Genomic DNA, 6,609 nt, shown 5'->3' with positions numbered 1-6,609 from the left:
GAACTAAGAAGTACCACTTAACTATAAGAATTGTGGCAAACAATTAATTGTAGCTTCTATTTCAAGTTTTCAACCAATTGGGGTTGCCAAGCAATTTGTAATACACGGATTATGGGTGCAATCTGAGGAGCCTTTAGCTCCATTTCTTAGAAATCCAACGTCTGTTACTGAGCTTCTTGATTTGGCATTCGAGATGGATGTCCAGGTTTGTGAGATGGATGTGTTGAAAGCTTGGTTTTTTTGGCGACACGGCCAAACAAACTAAGATTGAATCAGCCTATCACATCAGTTAGGAAGTCCTCAAATGGCCAAAAATTTACTTATTCCCCCACTTTCTGTCATCTTTTTTTATAATTAACATAAATATAACTTTTGCACCTAGAGGTAGAGGGTGCATCTCATTTGATTACTCCCCAACTTTCGGGAATGGGTCATTAGAATAAGACATCTCAGATTCTCACAGAATTATCAAAGCTATCTGAAACCATTTGCAACCTCATGTCCTCCATGTTAAAGTAGCTAGAATTTCATCCTCTCAGCTGTAATCCTATAACAAATCTGTTAAGCAACGATCTATCTTTGTACATTCAAGAACAACAAAAATTGCAACAAACAAACCCAAATTCAAAAATTCCAGGTGAATCTTACCACTCAAATGAGGAGCTAGTGTTCATATAGCCAGTCATGCCTCAACTCATTCTATTGTTTACTGTCCCACACCGCTTAGATTATAGATTCTACATAAGTTTATAATAGGCATCACATCCATTTCTTCCTGCCGAGTTGGGTAGCGCCAACTTGTAATCTGTGCAGGGGCATCAGAGTGGTGGGATAATGGTTCGGTTCACCAGACAGGGTCTGTCTGTGCAACTATCTGGCCCGCCCGTTCCAAGTTGAGAGATGGGCCTTGTGATTTGGGCGAAGGTCTGGATCACATGGTCCCTAAAGTAGAGGGTACCGCGTGAGGCTGGTTTCACAGAGCAGCGAAGACCTCTCGCTCTCAACAGTGGAAGGATTACGGGCTGGTGTACTACTGGCCCACATTGCCTGGTTGAGTTGGACTCCTTAGACCATCACTTTTTTGTTGTTGTCCCTGACATTTCTTTGGATATTTTACACTAGAAACCAGAGCAATTATTTTTGTCTTTAACTTACCAAGCGACAAATTTTGTACGGTGGGTTCACAATTTTCACCACTCATGCCATGTTGCAAGCTGTAATAAAAGTTGTGAGACTTTACGTGTCCCTAACATATGTGATGAGTTGTTAATGGTAAATGTTAAATGGTGGGTTCACAACTTTCACCACATGGTAAGTTATAAAAAAAGTTGTGAAACTTTAAATGTCCCTAGCATTACTTGCAATTCTAGAATCAAATCATTTTCCACACATCATTTTCCACAACTACTGTATGTGGTGCAGTAAAATAGTTTTTGTGGTCTTATCATATGGCACTTAGTTTTCTCCAAGTGAAAATCGGAGGCTTCACCAAATAGAACATCAACTGGGTTATCATAAGTTGTATTTAGTGGTTAGCAAAAGTTTTAAGTTTTTTCTCTTGTTTTATTCAACATTTATACTTTCTAAAAGGTTTTATGCTTGCATTGACTTGATTGATAAAATCGACCATCTTTCCCTTTAGGAATCAAACCAATGAGAACTCATTTAGTAGGAGAGTTTAAATAACAGTTTTAAATATTTATACTTAAGACTTTAGTATAAAAAGATGGTCATTTTATGGCACACAATTATTTATTATTTCTATATATTAAAAGAATTCAGAGTTAGTTATGATTTCAAAAAATGTCAAAAATATTTCTAATCTAATTAGATAATCTTTATTCTTAAAAAATAAAAATAAAAAATGGGGTCAAAATTGTAATTAATCAAAATTCAAAAACTAAAAAAACTACTAGAGAAATTTTTTTCCAAAAAATTAGCACACTCTCTATTTCAATATATCTTACGCACATTCGATACATTTTTTTTCCCCCTAAAAACTAGCACATACAAAACCCAAGAATTTACTCCATTTCAAATCATAAATTTTAGTTTCTTAAAAATTCCCTCCTATGTAACCTCACTAACAATAGATAAATTCAAATTAAAAAATTACATTAAACTCAAAAAAAAAAAAAAGAGCCTCATCACACGTGCAGAGCACGTGTGATGAGGCTAATTATTGTTATTTTTTTAATGTAGAGTATATATAAGAAAAAGTGTACCTATAGAATTCTCAATAAAAAAAGATTTAAAAGAAAAGAAGCAAAGGAATTACTAAAATTGAATTGAAAGTTCAAATTCATTTCTGTAAGGTTGCATGTGGATTTTTAAATTTGGATTTGGATTTTGATCAATAGATATCATTTCAAATCCAAAGATTTTAAAGGTTTATTAAATTCTTGGTGGATTTGATCAAATTCAAATCCTTGACTTTTTTATAATTATCCAAATAAGAGATTTGGATTTATCCACATGCCCAAATCCAAATATCCAAATGCACCATTGTATTATTCAGTTTCAGTTGTTATATTTCACCAAGAGATACATTCTACCATAAATTAATAAACTTTAGGCTCATTTTCTGCCTTCCTAGGGATAAAGTACAGTGCCCTCTCCCCTTGAGATTATTCTCTTCTTTTATATTTTCAATTAAGGAAAAAATAAAAAGATCCTGCCTTGATAAATTTACTTCAAAGTTCAAAACCTTCAAAGCCTAGCTCTTTGCAGTTCCAACTTGCCATTAGTACCCAAGTGGACTTCATCTGGACCATCTGCAATTCGTAGTGTTCTTGCTGTGACTCAAAGAAGTGCCAGAATAGTATCAGAAGATACACCAGCTCCACCATGCAATTCGTAATGTTTTTTTTTTTTTTTTCTTTTTGGTTTATATCCCGTAACAAATGGGAAAAGGGAATTTGAACCCAAATTCAATTGGAATTAAGAAGCACCCCTTAACTATAAGATTTGTGGCAAACAATTAATTGTAGCTTCCATTTCAAGTTTTCAACCAATTGGGGCTGCTAAGCAATTTGTTATACATGGGTGGTCATGGGTGCAATCTGAATAGCCTTTAGCTTCATTTCTCTGTTACTTAGATTCTCGAGTTGCCGTTTGAGATGGATGCCCAGGTTTGTGAGATGGATGTTATGAAAGCTTGGTTTTTATGGCGACACGACCAAACAAACTAAGGTTGAATCCACCTATCACATCAGTTAGGAAGTCCTCAAATGGCCAAAAATTTACTTATTTCCCCACTTTCTGTCATCTTTTTTTTATAATTAACATAAATATAATTTTTGCACCTAGAGGTAGAGGGTGCATCTCATTTGATTCCTCCCCAACTTTCGGTAATGGTTCATTAGAATAAGACATCTCAGATTCTCACAGAATTATCAAAGCTATCTGAAACCATTTGCAACCTCATGTCCTCCATGTTAAAGTAGCTAGAATTTCATCCTCTCAGTTGTGATCCTATAACAAATCTGTTAAGCAACAATCTATCTTTGTACATTCAAGAACAACAAAAATTGCAACAAACAAACCCAAATTCAAAAATTCCAGGTGAATCTTACCACTCAAATGAGGAGCTAGTGTTCATATAGCCAGTCATGCCTCAACTCATTCTATTGTTTACTGTCCCACACCGCTTAGATTATAGATTCTACATAAGTTTATAATAGGCATCACATGCATTTCTGTTTGCCGAGTTGGGTAGCGCCAACTTGTAACCTGTGCAGGGGCATCAGAGTGGTGGGATAATAGTTCGGCTCACCAGACAGGGTCTGTCTGTGCAACTACCTAGCCCGCCCGTTCCAAGTTGAGAGATGGGCCTTGTGATTTGGGCGAAGGTCTGGATCACATGGTCCCTAAAGTAGAGGGTACTGCGTGAGGCTGGTTTCACAGAGCAGCGAAGACCTCTCGCTCTCAACAGTGGAAGGATTACGGGCTGGTGTACTACTGGCCCACATTGCCTGGTTGAGTTGGACTCCTTAGACCACCACTTTTTTGTTGTTCCTGACATTTTCCCCTTAGTACACTTCTTTGGATATTTTAGATCTAAAGCCCATATAACTGATTTGGGGTTACAAAGTCTGTTGAATTTTTACACTAAAAACCAGAGCAATTCTAGGAAAATGTTAGACAATTTTTGTCTTAACTTACCATGCGGCAAGTTTTATACGGTGGGTTCACAACTTTCATCACTTCACGCTATATTGCAAGTTGTAACAAAAGTTGTGAGACTTTACGTGTTCCTAGCATTTGTGGTGAGTTGTTAATAGTAAATGTCAAATGGTGGGTTCACAACTTTCACCACATGGTAAGTTGTAATAAAAATTGTGAAATTTTAAGTGTCTCTAGCATTACTTGTAATTCTAGAATCAAATTATTTACCACACATCATTTTCCACAACTACTTTATGTGGTTTAGTAAAATAGTTTTTGTGGTCTTATCATATGGCACTTAGTTTTCTCCAATAGATGGTGAAAATCTGAGACTTCACCAAAACGAACATCAACTGGGTTATCATAAGTTGTATTTAGTGGTTAGCAAAAGTTTTAAGTTTTTTCTCTTGTTTTATTCAACATTTATACTTTCTAAAAGGTTTTATACTTGCATTGACTTAATTGATAAAATCGACCATCTTTCCCTTTAGGAATCAAACCAATGAGAGCTCATTTAGTAGGAGAGTTTAAATAACAGTTTTAAATATTTATACCTAAGACTTTAGTATAAAAAGATGGTCATTTTATGGCACACAATTATTTATTATTTCTATATATTAAAAGAATTCAGAAAGTTAGTTATGATTTCAAAAAATGTCAAAAATACTTTTAATCTACGTTCTGTTTGTTTCGCTAGAAAACCTTCTATAAAGATAGTTTTTCACATTTTCCAGGGTTTGGTAACAAAAAAAAAAAATAGTCAACGGAAAACTATCTTTGGTCAACGGAAAACTCTTATAAAAATAAGGTTTATTTTCTATAGATTGTTTTCCAAAATAAAAATTTGGAAAACAATCTTTCTCTCATGCAACACATAATTCCTATAAATATTATCTTCTTCTGACTTAGGAAACAATATTTTCTTTCACTCATTCAGCCTTTCTCACAATAAACTCTCTCATTTTTTTCTCTTGCCTTTATTTTTTCTCTCTTCTCACACCCTCACTATCACCCTCTCTGGCCTCTTTTCTTCCCACAAATTTCTCTCTCTATCTGCATCTCTTCTCTTTTTGTTCTCCCTATTTCTTCTCCCCTTTATAACACCGTTCTTTAATAAGGGTTTTTTTTTCCTCATAGATCTGTCAACAGTTCTATAACAATTTTTGGTATTTATCAAAATATTTGGCCTATGTGACATTTTGAACTATTTAAAATAAACCTTATGAGTATAATGGTTATTTTGAATTATGAGAAGTATGGTTAATATATATATATATATATATATTTTGCTCTTGATTTGTGCCACTATAGTACACTTCCAGTGTACTTGGTTGGTTTTTTTCTAATAAAATTTCTTACGTTACTTATCAAAAATACTGTTCATATACATGAACAAGATGAGTATTTGAGATCATGAAAATTGGACAGCTAATTTTGATTGTATCCGTTGTCAAAATTTTAGTTTGAAAACCAAATTCATTCTTGGTTTTTATTATTATTTATTTATATTGATTACATTAGGTGGGTTTTCACAATACACATATTATACATGTTTTAAATTATACAAGAAATGTTATAAAAATTGTGGATACCAAACACAAGAAAACGTTCTCAAGCCCATTTTTAAGGTTGCTACCAAACATCAGAAAATGAGATAGTTTTCCATAAAATACTTTCTAGAAAATGAACCATTTTTTAGAAAATGTTAATGCAAAAACAAACAGAGCACTAATTAGATAATCTTTATTTTTAAAAAATAAAAAAATGGGGTCAAAATTGTAATTCACCAAAATTCAAAAACTAAAAAAACTACTAGAGAAACTTTTTTCCAAAAAATTAGCACAATCTTTATTTCAATATATCTTACGCACGTTCAATACATTTTTTTTCCTAAAAACTAGCACACACAAAACCTAGGAGTTTACTCAATTTCAAATCATAAATTTTAATTTCTTAAAAATTCCTTCCTATGTAACCTCACTAACAATAGATAAATTCAAATTAAAAAATTACATTAAACTCAAAATAAAAAAAGAGCCTCATCACACATGCTCCGCACGTGTGATGAGGCTAGTTATTGTTATTTTTTTAATGTAGAGTATATATAAGAAAAAGTGTACCTATAGAATTCTCAATAAAAAAAGATTTAAACAAAAAGAAGCAAAGGAATTACTAAAATTGAATTGAAAGTTCAAATTCATTTCTGTAAGGTTGCATGTGGATTCTTAAATTTGGATTTGGATTTTGATCAATAGATTTGTAATGCCTTGATTACAAATCCATCAATTTTAGATATCATTTCAAATCCAAAGATTTTAAAGGTTTATTAAATTCTTGGTGGATTTGATCAAATTCAAATCCTTAACTTTTTTATAATTATCCAAATAAGAGATTTGGATTTATCCACATGCCCAAATCCAAATATCCAAATGCACCATTGTA

The 6,609-nt window shown here is 33.0% G+C and overlaps 1 long non-coding RNA gene across 1 annotated transcript; it reads left to right on the top strand.

The window, feature by feature from the left end:
• Nucleotides 1-790: 790 nt before the first annotated feature.
• Nucleotides 791-4,008, top strand: LOC126689004 (uncharacterized). The gene is made up of 2 exons (XR_007644385.1): nt 791-924; nt 3,852-4,008. It is a non-coding gene; the product is annotated as an uncharacterized LOC126689004 (long non-coding RNA).
• Nucleotides 4,009-6,609: the final 2,601 nt, after the last annotated feature.

The sequence above is a fragment of the Quercus robur genome, chromosome 6 (assembly GCF_932294415.1).
Source record: "Quercus robur chromosome 6, dhQueRobu3.1, whole genome shotgun sequence".
Classification (NCBI taxonomy): Eukaryota; Viridiplantae; Streptophyta; class Magnoliopsida; order Fagales; family Fagaceae; genus Quercus; species Quercus robur.
This window is presented reverse-complemented; position numbering and strand designations above follow the sequence as displayed.